At 35.8% G+C, this 25,207-nt stretch overlaps 1 long non-coding RNA gene across 1 annotated transcript in view; it reads left to right on the plus strand.

The window, feature by feature from the left end:
* LOC124643351 overlaps positions 1-22,848 on the plus strand; it is a 34,728-nt gene extending 11,880 nt beyond the window's left edge. The window contains exons 2-3 of the long non-coding RNA XR_006985917.1: positions 7,853-7,913; positions 21,938-22,848. This is a non-coding gene — a long non-coding RNA (uncharacterized LOC124643351). The remainder of the gene's footprint in view (positions 1-7,852; positions 7,914-21,937) is intronic.
* Positions 22,849-25,207: the final 2,359 nt, after the last annotated feature.

A 25,207-nucleotide genomic window follows, 5' to 3' on the forward strand; every position in this document is an offset into this window, starting at 1 on the left:
ACTCGGGAAGAATTGACCTTTCCAACAGTGAAAGAATTTCTAAAATCGGTTCAGTAGTTTTTGTGTTAATCCAGTAAGTCTGACAACTAGTCATAACTAGGGATGGGTCACCCAAGCAACTGGATTGTGTAGATCAGATAGGCAGTCGCTCCTTGTAAAACACTGGTACTCAGCTGCCTCCGGTTACACTGGAAACCGACTAACATAGTTGGGAAAAGGTTCGAGAGATGAAAACGAAAAGAAGTTACCACGGGACGCCGATGAAACTGTGAGAAACAGTTCGTTATTTAAGCTATATTTTTGTGAGGTAATAGTTAAACGGCTAATATATCGCAAAAATAATGAAACTTATATCCAGAGAATAGTACAAATGTGACGAATATCAATGTCACACAACAAATGTCTGCGGGGAACGCCATTAGCCCTCAAATTGAGGTCAATTGTTGTTTGCCATTCGCCTCGTTACGGCAGCCATGTTTGAAATAATTTGGAAATGGAACGCGTTTCGGCGGGAACGCTCGCCATTGGCTGTTCGGGATTTGGTGGCGTACTTTTTTAAGTAGACATGAAATGGAGTGTTATTGTGCCTATTGCTTTGTGGAGTATTTATATAATTGGTGATTGTTTTTATGTTTGTGTTTCTTCGCGATTATCTCACGTTTTGCTGAACCTATTTTAATGCGGTTTTCAGCATAGTATTTGTAAGACGGGGTGGTTTTAGTGATATTTTTGAAGTCGGGTGTAGGGATGTTAGTCAAGCTCACAATTATTTAAGGATAAGGATCACAGGGGTAATTATTTTTATTACCTAATCCATATTTAAAACTTCCTTAACATTTCCTCATCAAACAAATCTTTAAATTGAATCTTAGTACCTGAAATAGCTTAAAAATATCATATAACCAACTGCCAATGGCATTGCGCGATTTATCTAGCGGCCATTGATTCCAATTTCAAATCTTGATTCTGCGCGTGACAGATGGACAAATATGGCGGGAACCTGGCGGACGCCATATTGGTTTTGTAGTAAGTACTAAGACTTATTATTTTGTTAGTTGAGTATTTTCTGCCGAGTTATTCTAAAAGGAAATGGATTTTTAACCGTACTAATATTATAAATGCGAAAGTAACTCTGTCTGTCTGTCTGTTACGCTTTCACGTCTAAACCACTGAACTGATTAATAAAATTTGGTGCAGAGATAGAGTTGATCTTGAGAAAGGACATAGGATAGTTTTTATCCCGGACTTTTGAAGAATTCTCTTGGAAACGCGATATAACCGAACTCTACGCGGGCGAAGCCGCGGGCGGAAGCTAGTAAATTAATAACTTGCTCTTTGTCATAGATGTAACTACTTTTATTAATTTGATTGGAAACTACTGCACATACCGGGATATAATATAGCCTGTGTTACTCGTGAAGAGTGTATCTTTCCAACAGTGAAAGAATTTTTCAAATCGGTACCTTAGTTTCGGAGCTTTTACAAACAAACAAATGCTTCCTTTTTATTAGGTATAGCGTAAAGAATTATATTATTCGCCATTTAACTTCAAAACCAATAAAAAATCTGACCCAGAAACAAACATTTTTTCAAACCAAATTCACAAAGAAACTTCTTATCCAAAAAAGGGAACCTTCTACGAATTTAAAACATGACAAAAAAATCTCAGATATCCGGTATTGCAACAACAAAAAAAAACTTTTTGAATTTAAATAAACATGTATGTACCTATAACAAATAATAATGTTTTAACGGAAGTTCGTGAAGATAAGGTGACCTCGACCTGATATCGGCTGTGTCGATTTCGGCCTATTTTTATTTTTATTTTCTATACTTACTGTTTCCTGTGGTTTTACACGTCATGAGGCAACTACTTTGTACCTAAGTGTTGCCTAACTCTTTTCTGAAGATACACATAGACTAGTTTGATGGACAGACAGACAGAGTTATTTTCGCATCATCCTCCGAGCCTTTTTCCCAACTGTGTTGGGGTCGGCTTCCAGTCTAACCGGATGTAGCTGAGTACCAGTGTTTTACAAGTAGCGACTGCCCTATCTGACCTCCTCAACCCAGTTACTCGGGCAACCCAATACCCCTTGGTTAGACTGGTGTCAGACTTACTGGCTTCTGACTATCCATGACGACTGCCATCATGTTCAAATGACAAACGGGATCCACCACTTTAGCGTACCTTTCGAATCACACTCACACTAAACAAAATACAAACCAAACCAACTATCGAAAAAAACTTCACTCACAAAACAAACGAAGGTCCCGAAAAAATTAAAACAAAGAAATCCCAGCTAACAATTCATAATTAACAACAGAGGGAAAAAAAGTACCAACAGTGAAAATCTTGACTGGCTCGGTACTTGCCTACTTGGTACTTCAGTTCGGGCTCAAAGCGACCTTTACAAATAGTCGCAAAAATTCTTGTAATTATCGCTCCCTGTAAATATGCTTTTCAAAATATAGTTGGCGTTGGATACAATGGGTAAGGGTTCCGTAGTTTAAATAAAACTACTTTTACGGATTTTATCGCGGTTATAATTAATATTATTTAAACCCGTACCCAGTTCCGTAGTTTTTAAGAATTTTTGCTAACCGTTTTAAAAAAAAAAGGTTGTCAGTTTGGCCTGTGTTTATGTATAAACTAGCCGTTTTCCCGCGGTTTCACCCGCGTCCCGTGGTAACTACTGCCCGTACCGGGATAAAATATAGCCTACTCGTGGATAATGTAGCTTTCGAATGGTGAAAGAATTTTAAAAAACGGTCCAGTCGTTTTTGAGCCTATTCATTACAACCAAACAAACAAACAAACAAAGTTTTCCTCTTTATAATATTAGTATAAATGTTTGTGCTCGGTTTTCTCATGTGCGTTTTAACCGGTTTTTATGCGGTTTTCAGTACCTATACTAGGTACTTGTTAGACTTAGGAGAAGATTGTAGGTGTAATTTTGTAAAAAAGGCTGTGTGTTTTCGCCCTAATAACAGGGTTGAGGAGGTCAGATAGACAGTCGCTCCATATGGCACAGGCTGTGGCTTCCAGTAGTGTCTAGTACTAAGCTGCAACCCAACATAATTGGGGAAAGACTATCATCCTCCGAGCCTTTTCCCAACTATGTTGGGGTCGGCTTCCAGTCTAACCGGATTCAGCTAAGTACCAGTGCTTTACAAGGAGCGACTGCCCTATCTGACCTCCTCAACCCAGTTACCCGGGCAACCCAATACCCCTTGGTTAGACTGGTGAATTGGGGAAAGACTAGACAGATGATTAAGTGGAGTTCGCGTAGGATGTTCGGTTTCATTATTGCCTTTCGTTCTACAGAACCCTAAAACGAAAACGAGAAAATAAAAACCAATGACAAAGCTCGATGGTATCGCAGAACCTTTTTAATTAAAAATAAAAACTCTAATTTCCAAAATGGAGGCCGCATTCGGAATGCAAATTTTGAATGTGTTCTCTTTTTAAAGATGGCATTGTCAACGGTATGCGGGTAGGTAAGTAATTGTTTATGGTTTTTGATTCGTTTTTGAAATTTCAACGGTGGTTTATCTACCTGGATTCTTAGGAGTTATTTTTAACTGTTTTATCATTGTAAAGTATGAATGATTAAAGTTAAATGGTGCACATTTAATTTCAATATAATAAACCATAATCAGCTTACTGGCTACCCATTGATCAAACCATGGAGTTTCTAGCCCGTTCTTCTCCATAGGAAGCTACTTTTGGAATGGGCAACTAGAATCAAACTTAGTTATATTTTTGACGTTCATAAGTGCTTGTAAAGATATAAATGAAATAAATGATTTGACTTTGACAAATCGGCGATTTGACGACTCAAAATGGAGTGGTCATAGGAATTATGTAAATGGTGCAACTCACCGTAAAAGTCGGTAAACTTTGGTTTGTTTCTCTATATACTTACTAAGTTTATGTCAAAGTACCACTGCACGCATATAAGGCAGACAAAGTAGTCTTCCTTATATGCGTTGAAGATAAAATACAATATTGAGTGATGAAAATGCCATACCCTTTCCTTCCTCCGAGCCTTTTTCCCAAACTATGTTGGGGTCGGCTTCCAGTCTAACCGGATGTAGCTGAGTACCAGTGCTTTACAAGGAGCGACTGCCCTATCTGACCCCCTCAACACAGTAACCCGGGCAACCCAATACCCCTTGGTTAGACTGGTGTCAGACTTACTGGCTTCTTCTGACTACCCGTAACGACTGCCAAGGATGTTCAATGGCAGCCGGGACCTACAATTCAACGTGCCATCCGAAACACAGTCATTGGTGTCTAAGATATACTTAGAAAGCCATACATAGCAGCCATGCATGGCAGATATAAGACACCTTTTTCAAAACCCCAAAAAAGTAATTACCTACATGGAATAATCTTATTTGTCTCTTAACTTATTTTTGCTAGTGAAATCCTTAAAAATATCCAATATTTTACATTTTAACAGCAATAACTTAGCAAAATCGACCGTTACTGTTTATTTTAAATGCCTAAAATGAAATATGGCCGCCGTTGAGTTATTTCAGCTATTTGTAACTTTCTATAACGTTATTGGCAATATTTCTTAGTTCATTAACTTGAATACTTAAGTACAGATGTTACTTTTATTTATTTACTAGCTTTGGCCCCTTAGTTTGTCCGGTTTAGGATTTTTTTGTTGTGAAAATTCTGTGAGTTTGTATAATTTTTTTTTGTACCTACTTGTTTGTGAAAACATACAAATATTGGTATACTGTTTTTATAAATGCGAATTAGAAAGAAAGAAAGAAAAATTATTTATTGACACGAGCCATACAAACACATAGAAATAAAAAATATAAAAGTAGCTAACATAAGGTTGCGCCAAATAGGTCCAGTTTTCGCATTGTTTTTGACCATAAATCAAAGTTAAAGTTTAAATTCCTTTAAAATATATGCCAACAAAAAAAAAATCCATTGAGTAATTTTTTTATTCCGAATTAAAATCTTGTAATTTTGTATGCCCTAAGTTTTTTTGGTGCAATTGACAGATGAGATAGTCAGTACAAAAAAACGATATTTTTCCTTGAAAACTGACAGCTGTCAACTACATAAAACATTGGTCACCTATGCATATAAGCTAGTCTTATTTCTTCATATTTCATTATTTTAAACGTTTTCTTTAATCTATTTGCTTCTAACATCCAAAATTTAACCGACAAACCCAGAGACATCGAACCATAATGTTTTAAATACAGCCAGCAATGGCGGACATCCGTACAGTTGAATTTGTCGGCGGAAGAGGCCAATCGCGTTCCCGCGGTGACGCAGCCAATGAGAGTTGAAATAAAAATGGGCCTGTGTTGGCTATGGTATAGCAATGGATTATAGAGATTAATGGAGTCTGTAATACTGGGTGATCTTCTCTGTTTCACTCAAGGTTTGGGAGACTCAGCTTCAGTTCTTTTTTAGGCTCTAGGTAGGCAATCTATTAGACTACTAAATCTTGTATACTTAATCTGATTTGACTGAGAAAGACTTCTTAGACCGAGCCTGATATTATTTGTCGTGAAAAAGCGAAAGACTGGTAAGAGTTATTTTCGCATTTATAATATTAGTAGCAAGGCTTAGAGAAATTAACGTTATACAGTAAAGTAAAAAAATGAATTTAACGTGTCTTCCGAAACACGGAGGAACTCGTCATAACTACCTAACCCACCCATCCACCGGGCCAGCGTTGCTTAACTTTATGATATATTTGGCTGTTACTTAGCCACAAGCTCAATTAATATCTACATAGTACAAACACATCATCATCATCATCATCCTCCTGCCCTTATCCCAATTTCTTTTGTGGTCGGCGCAGCATGTTTTCTCCTTCCATACTCTTCTATCAGCCGTCATCTCACAAGTAACATTCTTTCTAACCACATCGACTTTCACACTACAAACACCTAAACGGAAATAAAAATCATCGCACGCGCAGGAAATAATCCAAAGACAATATAGCTCTATTTCCTCTCATCCTTGTTACAAGCTCGTTGTCTATTATCATAATAATATTCAATATACATATGTATATACCTACTTATTTACCAAGCCTATTCCCACTATGTTGGGGTCGGCTTCCAGTCTAACCGGATGCAGCTGAGTACCAGCGTGTTACAAGGAGCGACTGCCTTTCTGACCTCCTCAACCCAGTTAGTACTAGCTTTCAGGCGTCTGACTTCTGGCGGTTTCACCCGCGTACCGTGGGAACTGCTACCCGTACCGGGATAAAATACAGCCTATGCTACTCGGGAAGAGTGTAGCTTTCCAACAGTGAAAGAATTTTTCTAATCAGTTCAATAGTTACAGAGTCTTTAGGGTATGAACAAACAAACAAAAAAAAAAATCATCTTTAGAATATTTCTGTTAAGAAGTATAGTTTGTACAAATACATACTCATGACGATTTGTTGCGTTTGTCCTTTTGAATACATTTCAATACATAAATGTATTTAAAGCAATCCTAATCTTTACATCTTTGAAAAGCAAGAATGACTAACATATGCAAAACTAAGAAAAAATACAAAAAACACAAAAAAAACAGTTAAAATTCAACAAAAACTGGGACACGAACAGATTCCAATTTTAAATTCAAAAATAGAACTTCGAACGCAAAAAAAAAACGAACACACTTTTGAAAAATATAAAGATCGACATCGTATCGTTCGGGATTTGAAATTTAAATTCGAATATGGAACGTTAAGGAGCGCTTGACAGTTCAATGCTAGTGTTGTGTTGACCTGATTTCTTAATAGTGTAGTGTGACCAAGTAATAAAATCGGGATGTGTGTCATAAAATACTCGTTACTGATATTTGGCTTGATATAGATACCTTGGACAGTAAAAATAGAATAACTGTGTTTTAATATCAACTGTAGTTCGTTTTCATTATTTTTGTCAACCTTGGTTTCATGTTTTGATAATACCAGATAAGTACCTAGTTTTTTCTTATGATTACAAAATAATTCTCCATTTTTAATCAATTTTGAAACTAATTAAAAAAAAAACGATATTTCTTTTAATTTATTTATTAAATTATAAAAACAATATTGTAAATATAAAATACAAATAAATCCAAACATTTTAAATTTCTATAATAAAAAAAAAGCTACTTACTTAGATATTTGCAAGTAAAGTATATTCCTCAGCCAAGTAAGTAAATATGGTCACTGTAGGAAAATTAATTCCTGTCGTATAGACCTTACGCGTTAAAAACATCAAATGTATTTAGAAATAACAAGAAAGAGCATAGGTATTTTACATGCAGACATTTTTAACCGACTTTGAAAAAAGGAGGCTCTCAGTTTCACCTTATTGTGTGATGTGGTTTATACGCGATTACCTCATGTTTGGCTGAACTAATTTTGATGCGGCATAGTATTTGTCAGACTTGGGAGACGGTTTTAAATAAAAATATTTGGTTCCTGAAGTCTGAAATAGACTTAGAAATTGTATTTCAATATATTTCAGTACAATTTACATAAGATTGTGTACAATGTAAGGTATGACGTAAGCAAGCATTTGACATTATAAATTTACATTTATTTAAATACGAAAACAATATAGGTAATACTTTCTTAGCAAAATTCTGTATAATATTTCAGTACATTGTAGGCACATAGAAAGCAAAGGCACATAAAAAGATTTTTACAATAGACGAATTTTGTAAAAAGTTTTACAACTATGTTGAGGTCGGCTTCCAGTCTAACCGGATGCAGCTGAGTACCAGTGTGCCACATGGAGCGACTGCCCTATCTGACCTTCTTAACTTGATTCAATTGTGAAAAATGTGCATATTTCTAAAATTCATTTTTCTTGTTTACAGTTTTTAAACGGCTCGAAGGGAAAAATCAGCTTCTGCAGCTTCTAAAAGGGCCGATGACTTTGTAAGTTTCATATTTTATTTAATACTTAACATACAAGAAATAGTCATCGTCTGCCTAGCCTTTCCCAACTATGTTGAGGTCGGCTTCCAGTCTTAGCGGATGCAGCTGAGTACCAGTGTGTCACAAGGAGCGACTCTATCTGACCTCCTCAACCCAGTTACCCGGACAACCCGATAGGTACTTCTTGGTTAGACTAGTGATCAGACTGCCTAGCTTCTGACTACCTGTATCGACTGCCAAAGATGTTCAAATGACAACCGAGACCAATTTAACGTGCCTTCCGAAACACGGTACAAATAAGCTTATATCAAACAAAATTTATATTTCCTGTAATTAACCATCAATTGGTGACAGTCCCTTTAGGCAAAGAATAATATTTATAGAAATACTATTAGTATTAGAATTTATAGGACACAATTGTAAAAACTACAAACTACAAACTCATCCAATTTCTGATGGAAGAATTATATAATATTATCACATCCCATCTATACTAATATTATAAAGCTGAAGAGTTTGTTTGTTTGTTTGAACGCGCTAATCTCAGGAACTACTGGTCCGATTTGACCAATTCTTTCGGTGTTAGATAGGCCATTTCTCGAGGAAGGCTATAGGCTACTTTCTTATCCGGGTTCGTGCAGAGGTTCCCACGGGATGCGGGTGAAACCGCTGGCAGAAGCTAGTATAATATATAAACTTTCAAAGTCTGTTCGGCTACGCAACATTTTTGTTACTCTTCAAAGCAAAACGTGCTGTACAGATTTCAGTGAAACTCTACAGTAATCTGTAAGTTTGCTTTCGAGAAAAATTTGTTTGCTTCAACTACTGGTTTAATTTAAAAAAATACAATCAATTATAGTATAGTTCAGTTATCGAGGAAGACGGCTACTTTTTCCGTGTCCAAGCATCTACTTATAATAAAAAAGCACCTTCCATACTCTCTCTATATCAGTGAAAACCACACCTCGCGACAAGTTTTAGGGCGGGTGTCAACGGAGGTCACTCAATCGCTCACGTTAACCTCACTACAATGTTATGTCTTTTAGACAATACGAGCTAATTTCCGTGGATTCACCCGCGTTTTGTGGGAACTACTGCCCGTACCGGGATAAAATATAGCCTATGTTACTCGGGGAGAGTGTAGCCTTTCAACAGTGAAAGAATTTTTCAGCGCAAACAAAAAAAAAATGTTTTCTCTCTATTATAGACTATTTCCTCAATCCCCGCTATTTGTTTTGTATCACAAACATTGGTTGTAGAGTAAATAATTGATTAATTGTTTTGCGAAATTGAGGTAAAAGGTGGGTCCATGTCAATAAACTATTTTTTGTGTGTCGTCCAAAAAAACCGGCCGAGTGCGAGTCGGACTCGCGCACGAAGGGTTCCGTGCCATTATTTATAAAATGAGCGAAAAATTCACGTTTGTTGTATGGGAGCCCCTCAAAATATTTATTTTATTCTAGTTTTCAGTAACTATTTGTTGATAAAGCGGCAACAGAAATACCTACATCTTCTGTGAAAATTTCAACGGTCTAACTATCACGGTTAGTAGTTACCGGCGAGTAACATAGTCTATATTTTATCCCGGTACGAGCAGTAGTTACCTATCATGGGACGCAGGTGAAACCGCGGGATAGGATAATATATAAGTCGGTAAAAACCGGCTAAATACGAGTCGGACTTACACTAAGTAATCAAATAATGGCGCAAAAACATACACACATACATACACGTCAAACTGAGAACCACCTTATTCAAAGTTGGTTAAACACAACAAAATAACTCTAAATTCATTTCAAAACGACATTTACAAACAAGAACTGAATACTCATACATTTTGATACGCCTACGAGAGAAATTAACTCTAGATTACGTCAAAAACGCTGTATATCAAAAACATCTTTATACATTATTCACTTTAAATACTGCTACCCCCTCTCCGGAGACGAGGCGTGATGAATTCATTAAACTTTCCACTCGACTGACAGGTCTGATGGGAAATTAGCGCGCGGCCAACGCCATCTAGCGGGGAGTAGCGGCAACTTTTTGCTTGGTCACACTCGATTTGATTGAGTTAATATTATGCTCTTTTTGTGTATTGTGATTCAATAATTAAATTTCTATAACGTATAATAATAGTTATTGATATATGTTTCCGAAAACAATTACAAAAATAACGCTAAGTTTGATTATCCGTTATATCAGTCAAGATAAAAATCATAATCTTCACCAAAACAAAATAATGAACACCTAATACTATCTTAATTACATTTACACTATTTATAAATATCGAGATTTAATATACAAATAGAGATATTTAAATTATGTAAGCTCATAATATATGATACAAATAAATGCGCGATACTAAAACTAGCGCCATCTATCGTGGAGTAGCAACAACAATAACCCTAATTGAAACCAAGTTTACTAATATAAACTACCCCTATGACTCATCATGCGCTTAACGCGATCAAACGCCCTCAAGCTTTTCAAAATGCGGGTTCGACCCCTGTTTGAAGCGATTCTTAATTTTTCAACCCCTAAGCTTATTTTTTAAGTAATTTAAATGAGAGGGTCGAAATTGCTACAGATCGGAGTCATTGCTGTTAATCAGTTTATGGACGATTGATCTTTTCTTTTTGTTTATAAGTTAATCATTTGTTTTACATGAAAACTACTCAAAATCGTTCACCAGGTTTCAATCTGACTCTATAATAAATGTTGTCCAAATCAAAGCAGCCGTTTTTTTTTAAATACGCAAAAAAGAAACAAACTCACCATCACAAAATTGCTAGAAATCACCAACACAATTTCAATACACTTTAGTTCTAAATTAAGATAACAGATGACGTTAAAAACGGTTCCTGTCAAAACTATTTAGAAATTCACCTAAATATGTTTACAAAACCACTGCTACCAACCTAGTTTGGCTTAGTTTGATGTATTTCATATATTATTCTGTACGTTATCTAGTTTACTCCCTAGTACAGCTTAACGACGCCCTAGGGATGGTTTCCTAACTCACTATGGTTATTTGAAGGAGACTAGACGAAACAATCATGGTTTTCATAAATAGGAATTAATAATTAATCTCCTTATTATCGAGTGAGCTGAAAGTTTAATCACCTAACAAGCCCTAGTGTCGGAGTTTTCTCAAATCCGCCTGACGGCTTCTGACGTGGAATTGTAACAACGACTGCTACTGAGTAACATTCGGGATTCGGGAGACAATTTTTATTTGTTTGCTTCAACGTACTTATTTCGGAAACTACTGGTCCGATTTGGAAAATTATTTCAGTGATAGATAGCCCATTTACCAAGGAAGCTTACAGGTTAGTTTTTATCTGGGTATGCGAAGTAACTCCCACTGAACCGTCTGCCAAAGCAAGTGTTCTATATTTTACATGCCTCATTTTCCTAAGCCTGTCTGTCTATTCAGTACAATCTATCTTTATCTCAGCATTTTTCAATGTTACCATATCAACTGCGTCAAAAGCTGACAAACAATTAACCCTAGGCGTGAATGTACACACTTAATTATGAAGGTTTTCACCCTAAACGTCAGGCCTCGGGCATGTCGTAACCAACGCGAAATGGACGCCCGGTTTAATGGGCGATTGTGCGCTAAAGTGACGGGACTTTCTGAGTATTTTTTTGTGAATCTGTAGATGTTTAAATGTGTAGGTTATTTTTGTTGTTACGGATTATTATGAAGATATACATGACATACGTACCTACTAACCTATCTAAGATATATAATGTTAAGCATGTCATTAGAAAAGAGTCTTTGGGAATCAGTTGACAGAAATGCTACATATAACTTTTACTACCCAAATTATGTAACAGTATACACCAACAAACTCATCCGAATCGCTCATGCTCTAAAATCCAACTGGTACTGGTAATTAAAATTCTTTGGCCAATATTACGGCTTCATCTATCTTACTGCGACATATAGATTCCACTATGCACTCCCTTATTCCTCAAAAGAGTGTTTATAGTAAAAATTGTGTATATAAATAAAGAATTAACAACATCTATTCCTAAAATAATCTCTATTTAATAACAGTCCACAAAAAATCTCAAGAAAACCTGATCAAAAAGATGCCAAGCAATCCAGTTGATTAATAACACAGACTTAAAGCAGACAGAAGCGTCACAGCCCTCAAAAAAGATAAAAAATGAACAATAAACCGAGCATTTCCAGCTGTTTAATCTTCTACCATTGTGCTCCGTAACCAGAGGTTTAAGCTTACATTGTAAACGACACGGCTACCTGTCCCCCGGTCCCCCGAACCCCGTTTCCCCCAAGTTTTGTTTGTCCACGCCTCCCCCGTAATCATCGTCCTGTGTAAATAACATAAAATTTAATACACTGGCTTCGTGTTCGGGTGTTATCGTTGTTCAGTGTTGGGTACCATGTGGGCTAGTTGCCGATTAGATTTTGAAGTTCTTTTGGCAGTGAAAAGGACGAGTTTTTCGAAATTTTGTGAGGCTGAAGTTCTGTAAATGTTTAAGAGCATTTTTTTTATAGAGTAAATATCTATGATTTAATTATTTTATATTGATAGTAATTTGAGATTACATAAAAATTTTTGCATGCATAGGGATACTGTTATTTATTGTCTTATTGACAAAAAAACTACAATTATTCAAAATTGAGAACTCATTTTCGGGAAGCCGGTTAAAAAACTGCATTAGTATCTAAAATCGTAACACGACCTTGCAAATATTGAAATAATAGTATACTTACAAGAATTTTTATGAAATATCCTTTGCAACATCCCTTGTACAGGAAAAATATAAGACAAAAACTCTCATTCACACTCATCCTCCGAGCCTTTTTCCCAATCATGTTGGGGTCGGCTTCCAGTCTAACCGGATTCAGCTGAGTACCAGTGCTTTACAAGAAGCGACTGCCTATCTGACCTCCTCAACCCAGTTACCCGGGCAACCCGATACCCCTTGGTTAGACTGGTGTCAGACTTACTGGCTTCTGACTACCCGTAACGACTGCCAAGGATGTTCAATGACAGCCGGGACCTACAGTTTAACGTGCCATCCGAAACACAGCCAATGGTGTCTAAGATATACTTAGAAAAGTTGCATTGGTACTTGCCTGACCTGGGATCGAACCCGCGCCCTCATACTTGAGAGATTGGTCCTTTACCCACTAGGCCACCACGACTCTCATTCACACTAACTCCTAAAAAAAACGCCTTACACCTCCCCAAAAAATTTTAAAAATATCTATTTTAATCTCTTCCTAAATACTAAGCTTTAAAACAGCTGTATAATCTCCCTTAATACCCGCGGTTGGTGTAATCAGTTGGGTTCAGGTGTGAACACATTATTGCGGCGACGGTCTCGCTAATTACAAGGTGTACACAGGCCTTTATGTTGGACTTGTGTTTAGATTTTTAAAACAAGGTTTAGATGTTTGTAGTTTGTAGGTTTCTGAATGTTTTAGTTCCAAAGGTTGTGTTGCTACATTTTGCATATGAAGTGTTAAAAAAATTGTTATTCTTACCCGTATCCCCAAAAAGGAGGAGGACTTTCATTTGGGTGTTTGTCAAGTACCTAAGTTTTTTTTTTAGTATTTAGTTTATCTCAGTAAGTCTGAGAGTTCAGATTCTAGTCTGGATATGAAAAATCTATCACGGAAAGTTATTTATTTATTGCAAAATGTATTAGGTATATGCACCCTTTTCCGATTTAATGTCTATAGTTTATTTCCGCAAGTAAATCAGTATTGTTAGGTATTCTCAATTCCAATCTAGCTAAAAACTAAACCAAAAACAGTATAGTTTTCAATCAAATAACGCCTTAAATCAAAATCCACGCTTACACAACACAAATACACAGGCAGAAATCCCCGAAATCTAATAGAAATTGTTTACAATAATTTAAAAATCCACGCGAACCATCTCAAACATCGAGCGAACGAGTGAAATCAAAAAAACAATGAAAACCAGATAACAAGGGGATCTTTTGTTTGAAAAAACCGTTGCAACGTTTAAAAAATTCGTATAAAAATTTCTTTCGTCTCACCGTTCGCGATGGTAGGCACCTTTCATGTTTCAGTATCGAAGTTTCTTTTTTATCGCTGATTTTTAGCGAATGAAAACGGTTTTTCAGCGACCCTCCATCCGTTTGCGTGCTTTCATTCCTCCTCGCTTGTATTATGTCTCGCTCGTAATGAGATTACGTGGCGCCCGCGGCGGCGAGTAGCGGAACTAAAAATTTTATTATTGATAACGTGATGATGTAATTGGATGGAATTGTGTGTATAAGCGTTAATGAGGTTGGTTGAGCGCAATGTTATACAGTGGGGGACGTGATTGATAGTCTGCGCGCATCACTTTTATTAATTTTCAACGATATTGTTTACAATGTGTGTATTGAGCTGGTATGTATTTTACTCCGCACAATTTAATATAAAACGAAGCCGTGCTTTCACATTTACTCCATCAAAATTCATGCTTTAATTTTGCATAAATATTTGCTACAAAAATTCACACTGAAACCAAAATTTCTCACATCAAAATTAACAAGACAACTAACACCATCTACCGTCGAGTAGCTAAACAACAGCTTCTCATTCTACCCGAGAGATGCCGCTATACACAATCGACAAGACGTCAATAGTAACCCTATGCATATTTTAGCACATACAGCGCATCATATCATGCTCCCAAAGCGAGATATATCATCAAAATTACTAGCGTTTCGCCCGGAATGGCTTGTAAAATATTCAGTAACCGGGTAACTGCTTTTGTGCCCACCTTAATGAAGTATAGACCAAGTTTGGTTAACTTTTTCTCGCGGGCTTTTATTTATTTTTATCTGTGCTAGTGTTGTTAGGTTGGTAGTTTGACGGGAATATTATTTTTGTTTTTGGAATTGTGTGGTTGAATTTTTTAGTGTCATTTTCTGATGGTGGCAGTTTTGAAGCCTAGTCATTTCAAATAGGATTTGTTAGTGGAACTCTTTCGAAAATATTTAGCAGATTATTACTAACAGTTGTAATAGGTATGTTCGGGAATAAATAGTACCTGAGTGGAAAGTGTTTCTGAAATACTTATAGGTGTGTCCTGATTTTTTATTTTATCCACAAATAGTGAAAGCCTTATAGGTTCTATTATAGAAAAAAACTTCTGTTAGAAATAGAGTAGATATTTTTGTGTATATTGGCCTTTGAATTATGTTATATAAATACATTAAATAAAGTCATTAGCATACACGTAAATACCATTAATGTTAAGATCGAAACCCATAAACATAATTTCGAACTAATTATCAAAAATACGCAAATCATATTTTTACTTTCGTAAATAAATTTTATTTCATTCGGTATCCTAAATGATGGATCATTAGGAACACTTTATGACACTTACAAGTAAATTTTATCGCTTTTGTAAATCATTTAGTGATTTTATGATACCATTAATATCTGTCTGTCATTAGGTTACTCTCATTAATTGGTATTCGGATTTGGTAATAAAAAATAAATGAAAATTACTTTCAAATTGTGATTTTACACCCGAATGGACATTTGGCTTTACAAATTAACACAGTTATCTTATTTAGATACATGATTTTAATTACTTTGTCGATGAGTCAAATATATGACATCTAGGATTCATATTGTTAATTATTTTGAACTTAGATTAACAAACACATCATTAAAAATGCATCCAAACTTAGGACATGAATTTAAATAATAAAGTATCCTGTCCTAGATGTACTTATTTTAGACAATCATTGGCTACAAGGAGAATTAATTCTAGAAATCTTTAGTAAAACCTACAATTACATAATCCTTAAATACTATGATCATCATTCACCCACATTACCAGCAACACCGCGAACTGTAGATAGTGTAACATCAAACACAATTAATAATAATGACCAACCCATAACTGATGACAAACTACCCACTATCGCCTTCAAAATAACTATACCACCATATCTACACAATAACAATTGTACCAGCGATTCTCTAGATGTCGCATCACATATTGTTGAACTTACTAATCAAAAACCAACCGTAAATCTTGGTAGTAAAGTTCAAATTCATATAGCAGATGACATTACTAGTAATTCTCCAGATCTAACATTACATTTCATTGATGGATTCGACCCAAAATAAACCAGAACTCTAAGACATAAAGTTCAAAATCCTATATCAGATGACAATGCTAGCAATTCTGGAGATGCAACCTCATGTATGGCAGATGGTATCGATGAAAAATTAACTGTAAATCTTGGGGATAAAGTTGGAATTCGTGTGGCAGATGATGACAAAGGGTTTGGGGATATCAATTGGGTGCCCAGTGCAGTTCAAAGTGGTTCAGACATGTTTGTTTATTGCTCTGCATGGTTAGCAGAACAAACTGGCGGTCGGTATAATGGGATGGGCTGGTTCTAAGGTCTAGGGTTTGTTGTCCGTTTTGAGCTATAGTATGAATTCATCTATTGAAATACCTAAACAGTAAGTTGTAGTAGGTTGAAACTGCTGTAGAATTATTTATACTGTTAGAAAATGGAAACAGGTTTTTTTGTTTGAATCCTGAAAGCTTAGAAACTATTGAACTTTTTCGAAAATTTTCTTCACTGTTGGAAAGCTTCACTCTTCCCGAGTAGCATAGGCTATATTTTATCCCCAGTGCGGGCAGTAGTTCCTACGGATCGCGGGTGAAACTCCGGAAAACGGTTAGTTACTTATACGTGAAAATAAATCCAATTATGCTTTTGACACAGTTTCCTAATGTTAGGTAGACCACAAACTACTCACGAAAAGCTTAAATCGTATATGTAACGTATTTATATCTTAACTAATAATGTAGCAGGATAAGGCAATTAATAGATTTCGTATTCAATTTATTATCACACAATGTGGACAACTGGACAGTCCATAATGGGTGTTTATTGAGTGCAGCACCATCTGTCGGTGAGTGGCGCAACTAATGTTGTGTGCTATCCAACAATAGATGACACTAGTTTGTATGCGATTAAATATTTTATACGATTATGGCGTTTACTTTGCAGTTGAGTTAAGTGGGTGGGAATAATATGGCAGGCTAAATTTATGCTGTTTGAGTATCGTTATTAAGTATTGTTTATGATCTTTGCTGTTTATAAACTAGAAATGTTTTAAGCGCCATTTCATAGTGTGTTTGTGAGATGTTTCAAAAGGCTATTCACGATTCGTTTTAGATTTGAAAATTGGGATGGTCTTAGGTAGATATTACTCATCTGAATAAAAGTGGCAAACGAGAAAACAAAATAATTACAAGTGTAAGTTGTCAGTATATATTAAGCTTAGCCACGAGCCCCCCACATATTACCTTATCAACTCTTCAGCTGTATAACATTAGTAGAATATCTTCTTTCTTTTCTTATATATAAAGTCATGTTAGTTACACTACTTATAACTCAAAAATGGCTAAACCATATAAACTGAAAATGAGAGAGGAGGTAGCTTAGCCCCGGGGAAAGGACATTGGACATTTTTTGTCACCGGCTACGGGAAGCAGTTGCCTCGGGTGAAAATGTGGGTAAAAGCTTCTATACGTTCTATACTATAAAATCAATAACCCTAAAATGAGCACCCATTTTAAAAGAATTACTAAATTAATAATTATAAGTGTACAAAACTGCGAGCAGAATTAAAAATTGATTTAGTGCCGTTTCGCCCCCAATAATGACTGTAACGACCCCGTTTGGGTCATTTCGGGGGCTTAAACGGTCTCTTATGAGTTTGCTGTCACTGCTAACTACCTTATGTTATTAATTGTCGCGATAATATTATTATATTTTTTTGGGAAATAATGTTAGGAGTTTATTTTTTGAGAGTGTGCAGATTTTTTTTACCTTTCATACTAACATCCACTCCCTTCTTATTCATGTCTTCTTTCAGGCTATCAATGAATCTTTTCCTCGGTCTACCTCTGCCTCTCCATCCTTCCACTTTCATACTTAACACACTCTCTGTAACATATTTTTCACAAACCTCATCACGCGCCCATTTCACGACAAATGCTGACAATTTTTCCGTCACTGGCAATCCTTATTTCTGCCTCAAAATATCATGTTTAATGTACATTTCATATTGGGTAGTATTTAAACGCAAATCAAATAATATCCTTTTTCTATGCAATAAAATTCCAAATTCCCATCAAAATTACTGATTGCACAGCAAAATATTCAACTCAAAATATCGCTAAACACACTACAATTTATTTTCGCAGCGTACAGCGATTTTTCCTAAAGCAAAAGCTTTTTCATCAATGCACAGCTAACAATCTTAATGCACATTATACATGTTAATTCTTTTTCTTTTAAATATAGCTTCTATTTTTATATTATTTACAGCAGTTTTTCTGAATAAAACAGCATTTTATTAGTCACAGTCATCTTATTATTTATTAATTACCACATAATAAGATCAGCAAAAAAATATAAAATTAAATACAAAATTGTAATTTATTGAATTATTAATAAGCGTCCACGCTTCCTTTTTTGCCCAATAGGCACATTTTTAGCTTCTGAAGGTGGCGCCACGTACTTGAGTCGGATCGAAAGTCCGATGATATGCTTGCACATATAAATAGTTCTTAAAAAAAATAGGGCAGGTGCATTTTTAGTCATTGTCTTCCTTTTGGCATACATTTCATATAAGTAGTCATTAAAAGGCAGAACTATCATACTTCAGAATGTTTATAGTCAGAATCATCTTTTGGCATAGTTTTGGAATTTTTATTTTCCTGTAAGAAGCGTGCAAACAAGCCTGAAGCATGTAAGCAGGCATGCAACATGGAAGTAAGCATGCAACATGCAGCAAACATGGCTTCTGTCACGGCTCCGGCGCTGCGGGGCTCCGGCGGTCCCATGCGAGCTTATCGTCGCAGATGGTTTTCACGCTCACCACCGCAGCTTCGGCTTACTGGCCGGCAGAGCCGGCCAGCCTCAGCCGCGTCGGCGAGCGTTAAAACTACCTGCGCCTCAGCTCGCAGGCCGCCTCGCCCCTCCGCGCCTACGCGGTTTTGAATTGCACTCTAGGGGTAAGGCAAACAAGACTACGTGGAGTCGGTTTTGCAGCGATTTGTTTTCGTTACTAGCTTCAATTTTTCAGTTAATTTGTTCTGCTTTTAGAAATAATGCAATGTGACAGGATTTTTTGTTATAATAATCATTAAATTTGCCGAGCATGGCTTCTTGAAAATTAAGACAAATATGATGAACAGGTTTTGTTGTACTTACTGGTTAATATGCGACTGGGATAGTTATTTTGCTATGAAATATGTAAAATTTGCTGTGCAGTCAGTATTTTATGCTTGTATGTAGTATTTTTGTACAAGAATAAATTTAACTGTATTGCATTATAAGGAAAAAAGTAATGTCATATTGATGTATAATTTCGAATTATCTGCAGTTTGAGTTTTGTTAAACATTTAGTTTATTTGTAGTGAAGTAAGTTATTTGATGTAAAAAAGAATATAAATGATGAGTATTTATTGATAGGCGATTATTTATTTGATATGCAATTTATAATATCCCTTTCATATTGGTTCAAAACAAGTTCTCCAGTCATGCAAGTTTCATAATAATCTTAACACTCATGAACTTCCCGAAATACGCCCTAAATCATAGTTACGCAGTCACTCATTTCGCCTTTCAATTTAGCTTGTAAACGCTGTCGGAATTCATTAATCGTTTTGAACGCTCATAACCGAACTATAGTAATTTTAACAGTGCCCTGAGTGATGGAAGGGGTTCGAGGTTCAGAATTCAATTCCCAGTCACTGCCTGACGAGGGTACAGTATCTATCAACTTTTGCTAATGGCACCCAAATGGGACTGTTTAATATTTTGGACTGAGTTCAGAAGAAATGTGTCTTTAGCTGTTTTGTTTGGCTTTTAGCTGGTTTTTGAGATGGATTTTGGTAATTAAGTTGGTGATGTTTTACTGCAGATATAATTTAAAGTTCGTTTGTAAGAATGTTGTCTTATGAAAGACTATCTTGACTAGACAGTTACATTATATAGTTGGTTAAAACCACATATACCTGAGAATAGTATTACCAAATTCTTTTATCGTACTAAGATCTGACAATATAATTAGAAAATCTTTTTTTCTGGCTAAAATTGTTTACGGAGTCGCCGCTCAACTTTAGGCAATACTCCAACATAATTATATTCTTGTCGCAATTACAAAAACCACAATAGAAATACTTTACCGTAGAACTTAAATTTAAGTATTATATTTGAGTAGTTTAATAAATACAAATGTAACCAATTTTGCTTTAAACTTAAAACTCAACTTCAGAACAGTTCTTTAACCATCAAAAATACTTTCTATATCTTACAGTTAACTAAAGTATGAGTAGGTATTCCGAACTAAAGAAACACAAATCAAACATCTTAAAAACTCAAACCCACAACTAAACTCCAACGTTGTTTAACCATCAAAAAACCAAGTTAAAATTGGCGTGAGGCAGCAAGGCGGGTCAAATGGACCACGGTCAGATTTACGATCGGTGAACGGTGGCCGGTGACCACTCTAGTGGACCGTTAATCCAGGGGTCTAATCGACCGGCTGCGGCGTGTTACGCGAATGGTGCAATTGATTTTGTGTGTTTTTTTTTCTTTCTTTGGGTTGATTTTAGATATTTTGGTCGGTTAGGGGGTTCTTGGGTGTAAATATTTTTTGAAAGGCGTGAAGATGTGGGTGAAGGACTGGGAAATTGATATAAGATAATAGGGACAGAATGGGTGGTAATGAAAACCTGGGTGAAATTGGTATAATAAAATAGATAGCAAAGAGTTTAAAGTTCATTATTTTGATGTCGATGATAGTTACAATTAACAATTAATAGGTACTCTGCATACTACTACGATTACTAACTTAACTATGCTATGTATCAATGAAAGAAACGATCAAGTCCCTCCAGTATTTCCTGAGATTAGCATGTTCAAGAAAATACAAACAAATAAACAACAGCTCAACATACTCGTATAGATAATAACTTCTAAATAACAGCCTAGCCAATTATATCAAATCCCGTATCAGAAGACTCCAAGATATATCAACAAAAATCACATTTCAAAACCAAACTTTCTACCCTTCAAAAACTACTTCCTATCTTTCACAACCTTACTCAATTAACGAGATAAGCAGCATCTTTTATCTCGATACCAATCGTCTGCAATGGATCTTAGATCCAATGACACATAACATGAAAAATTCCAGCCTACCCTCGGTTTGGTCGAACGATTTTATTTTTATAAATCGTGGTTCGACTCGTGGTAGTGACGTAAAGTGATTCGATACAGATTGGGAGGTAGTTAAACTAGTTATGTGGTTTATAGAGTTTTTTTGTGAAGTTGTGGTGATTTTAGACGTTATGAAGAATTGGTCGTTTGAACATCTTTGGCAGTCGTTACGGGTAGTTAGAAGTCAGAAAGAGTGATAACTAATCTTGCTAAGGCGTATTGGGTTGCCTGGGTAACTGAGTTGAAGTCAGATAGGCAGTCGCTCCCTGTAATACATTGGTACTCAGCCACATCCTACTAGACTGGAAGCCGAGCCTTGTACATACATATATTTTTTATAATAACAGTGTACAAATCCTAAATTATATCATTTTCCCACAACATCGGTTCAGAAAAGGCTAGGCAGATGATGATGATTATGACGTATGTCTACAATATAACCTTTTTAAAATTTATAAGTTTCACTGTAAAATAATTTTATCTTTTATGAAAATCGGGGTCAATGTAGATACCTTCCAAGTCAACTTACAATTGACCCCTCCACGATATCTTAAAGAAAACCACCACAATACCTATATAATGACGCCTATTAAAATACTAAAAGGAAAGAGAGTGAAAACACAGCGTTTTTTTGACAAATTTAATTAAAAGATGGTCTGTTAGTACAATAGGTCCCACGTTTGGGTGCCATTTTGTGGCCGCCATTTTCTTTTTATTATAATTAATCGTCTCTTCTTTTGTTGCAGGTACTCGCTGTTTATTAGTATTAGAATTTAGTTTGTAGTGTATTTTGGATTGTATAGAATCATTCAAATGTTATTAGCATAAGTTTAAATTAATGTCGATAATCTCTGCCAAATATAGTTTTATTTAAAAATTATGTAAAAACGATTTTAAAATGTATCAATGTGTAATATTTTCTTAGGTATCCAGTATTCACAGCTGACAATCAAGAAGAAAACTCACTTTCTGCATTTTACTCTGTGACAAATCCCCAATTTGCTCACACTTAGGATGCAGGATTTGAAAAGCACGCCATCTCGCGACTGACGGCGGAACTAAAAGTTGCTTACTACTCGATACTAGATGGCGTTACTTGTACCATATTTTTTACTAGTAATGGAGTATTTTTGGAAGAAAGAAGATTATAAATAAATGTATTGTGCTGTGCCCTTGTCATTCTTCTTGCCTGTGTGCTTTTATACTACTGGACGGAGAACTGATAAGGGCATATCCAGTACGAATTCACCGTGGGAAAGAAGACTTTGAAGAAAATCATCATTGTTTGTCTGCTCTTATGTTTTTGACATTTGTGTAGAACTTTACTAGTGTTTCATTTGTTATTATTTATGGTATATTTACTATAAAGGAATGTTGTTTAATAATAAACCTAAGTACAATATCAAATTAATTAATAAAATTATATTTAATAAGTATAATAAAATCTACAGTATTTTCTAGCAAATATTTATTGGTTTCTTTCTTGGTCGGCAACCGAAAGGTTAAAGAATGTAACGAAATAATGCTTGATGCTAATAAATGTCAATTTTGTACAAAATATTTTTAATTTGTGTAAATACACAATCTGTGAAACCGTTTCTTATTAACCATTGTGCAACCTTGTGATTTAATAAAAATAAAATTTTCATTTCCAAGACCTCATTTTTTATTTCACTTCCCATATAGAAATCATATTTCTTACTCTACTATGACATTAAAGTGTTATAGATAAGACTGCTAAAGTGATATGGGTTCGATTCCCGTTTGATAGCCACTCATCATCCTCCGAGCCTTTTTCCCAATCATGTTGGGGTCGGCTTCCAGTCTAACCGGATTCAGCTGAGTACCAGTGCTTTACAAGAAGCGACTGCCTATCTGACCTCCTCAACCCAGTTACCCGGGCAACCCGATACCCCTTGGTTAGACTAGTGGTTTGATAGCCACTGATAGCATCTTAATCCAGCTAGGCAGTGTGTACAACTAAAATTCATAATCATCAGTACGTAGACATTCTTTCAAGTCACATAATGAACTTTAAACACAAAAAAAATAAAGACAAACACAAAAATGAACAAGAATAGTCAATATGGTCTCAATGGTCAATATGGGCAGTTATCATAAGAACAGTCAGTATAGCAAAACTTAAATAAATATACCTAGTACAAAATTCAATTTCATGTCTAATATGACATTATCTATAACAATATAATAAAGAGGAATCATTATTTTATATATCATTACTGAACCTATCTGAAGAATTCTTTCACTTTTGGAAATCGGCGCTCTTCCCGAGTAACATACGCTAGAGGTATATTTTATCAGAAGGCAGAAGTTCCCACGGTACGCGAGTAAAACTACTGGGAAACCGCTAGTTAGAAAATGTAATATTAATACGAGCTTTTATGATGAAAATAATGAAACTAGGCAGTAATATACCTATAGGTACCTATAGCTTTTAGATCTATTTATTTATCCATGTGCGGGAAGACCCTTCGTGACGCTGCCTGGTGAAACCGTTTTTTAGCGGGAACTAGTAAGTATATTACCTTATAACTCGGATCAAAGCTTATAAATATAAAAATACTCTATACCTAAGACATGTCACGTTTTTAGGCCTACTTTAAAAGAGAGGTAGGTACTTAAGCCATAAACGTGTTTCAAAAGTGTAATTAGGTAGGCACCTTCAATTATGTCAGACAAAAAAACTAGAGTCTGACAACCAGTCTCACCAAGAGGTGTCAGGTAGCACGGGTAAGTGGCTTGAGGAGGTCAAATAGGCAGTCGCTCCTTGTGGCACATTGGCACTCAGCTGCATCCGATTAGACTGGAAGCCGACCCAAACATAATTGGGAAAAGGCCACGCAGATGATGACGATTTAACTAAGTCTTCTACGGCATATACTTATTTAGGTCTTATATAAGTAAGTATACATACTTCATCAGAACCAATAGAAAACCTTTACCATTGTTATGACAACCGTTCCCATGGTAACCAGAAAGAAACTCCCATGGGGTACAATTTTAACCAATTACGTAAAGTGAGAGTGGTGATTTAGCTAATGAATTTTAAAACTATGGGGATTGGTGATAGGAAAAGTTACACTACACACTAAAGTTATGGAAGCTGGCTAGATTTTTGTTAATCTTTCAACTACAAACAAGATGGTTTTTAAATCAAATCTAAAGATGTTTGGTAGACTGCCTCGTTAGGCTAGTACCTACCTAGCGTAAGTTCGGCAGTGTACGGGTCTCGGGTCCTATTCCCGGGTGAGGCAAAAAACCCCTTTCTGGGTTTCAAGAACTTTCGAATTCTGCCAGAGGAAAGCCGTAGGTATAGGTACAGCAGGGAATTGAACAGTTTTATGATGATGACTATTATAATGATGTACGGTGAGTAGGTAGGTTCTACTTTATAACAAGCTTCGCCCATCTATTTCATCTGCGTGGATTTCAGATAACGATAATGGCAAAAATGGAAGTATCCCAATGTAAGTACAATACAACAAATAAAGAGATACACAGAATAAGTAAGTGACCAAAAAAGGCTGATTTCAACAGCGTCTCGGGTTCGATTCCCGGGTCAAACCAAGTCGTGCCTTATACTGACACACCTGTAAGTAACTGGCAGCCTAATTAATCCTTACTAAAATTATTATTGTCTACTTACTGTCTGTCATGCTTTCACGACAAAACCTAAAACTACCAACCGATTTTAACCTTTTGAACGCCAATGTCGGCTATAGCCGACATGAGCAAGCGTGCCCTGTGCGCCAACGACGGCTATACTCAATACAAAATAAACCTATTAAATCATTACTTTTATGTATTTTTTAGTAGATATTTAATTAAGATTTTCGGGCTTGGCGTACAGGGCATAGGAATACCGATATGGCGTGGCGGTGAAAAGGTTATGAGATTTGAAACTCAGATAGTCTTAAACCTGAGAAACGACACTACTTTTTATCCAAGTACGGGAATTAGTTCCCTCAGAACGCGGGTAAAACCTATAGCCGAAC

This window comes from Helicoverpa zea, chromosome 27 (genome assembly GCF_022581195.2).
Source record: "Helicoverpa zea isolate HzStark_Cry1AcR chromosome 27, ilHelZeax1.1, whole genome shotgun sequence".
NCBI lineage: Eukaryota > Metazoa > Arthropoda > Insecta > Lepidoptera > Noctuidae > Helicoverpa > Helicoverpa zea.